This window comes from Phalaenopsis equestris, unplaced genomic scaffold (assembly GCF_001263595.1).
Source record: "Phalaenopsis equestris unplaced genomic scaffold, ASM126359v1 Scaffold000839, whole genome shotgun sequence".
NCBI lineage: Eukaryota > Viridiplantae > Streptophyta > Magnoliopsida > Asparagales > Orchidaceae > Phalaenopsis > Phalaenopsis equestris.
In genome coordinates this window covers 67,599-68,298 of record NW_018165279.1, presented here as the reverse complement: position 1 = coordinate 68,298, position 700 = coordinate 67,599, and positions in this window count along the sequence as shown.

Here is a 700-nt window from a genome sequence, read left to right as displayed (position 1 = left end):
ACATTACCACTGACAAAAAGTGATCAACTATTGGTTGTAGTCTTCTTGACATATCAAGTCAAGAGGGCGAGGCTCCGGGTAAAGGGATTATTTTTTAAACTTTCACGGATGAGGACAATCGTTGGGCCTTCTTTTAGGAAATCTCCCGCTGCTCTTTCACCTCATCCCAACCGATTTCACTTCTTTTGTTCTGGATGGAAAACTCTCATCTGTGTCATTAGCAGTCGTTTCCAGCTTCTTCTTTGGGGAGGATAGACAGTCAGAAGGTAGAGCCTTGACTTAGGGTATATCTTTGGATTGAATTCGTGATAACTAATGTCTAGGCAGATCTACTGGAGGGGTGGAAATGAGGAATCAGTATTTAGGACATACTAAATAATCTCCCATATACTGGTTCCCCATATATGCTAATTCGACTCCGGGGAAATTCGAACGACAGAGGGGACATACGCCTAGGCCGCCTTCCAAAAGGCCACATTTGCGTGAGCGCAAACACACACACACACAAATATATATAGGGCCCATTTGGGGCAGCTTATAAGTGCTGCGACATTTTTGAAAACACCGCCGCACTGTTTGTTTCTCACATTTTACCAGCGTTTTGAAAATCGTGGTTTTTATTTTGTGAATAACGTCACCCGCAAAATCATCCCTGCGGGCAGTGTTCCCTTGCCACGTTTTGTCCAGAATTACTCCCCAG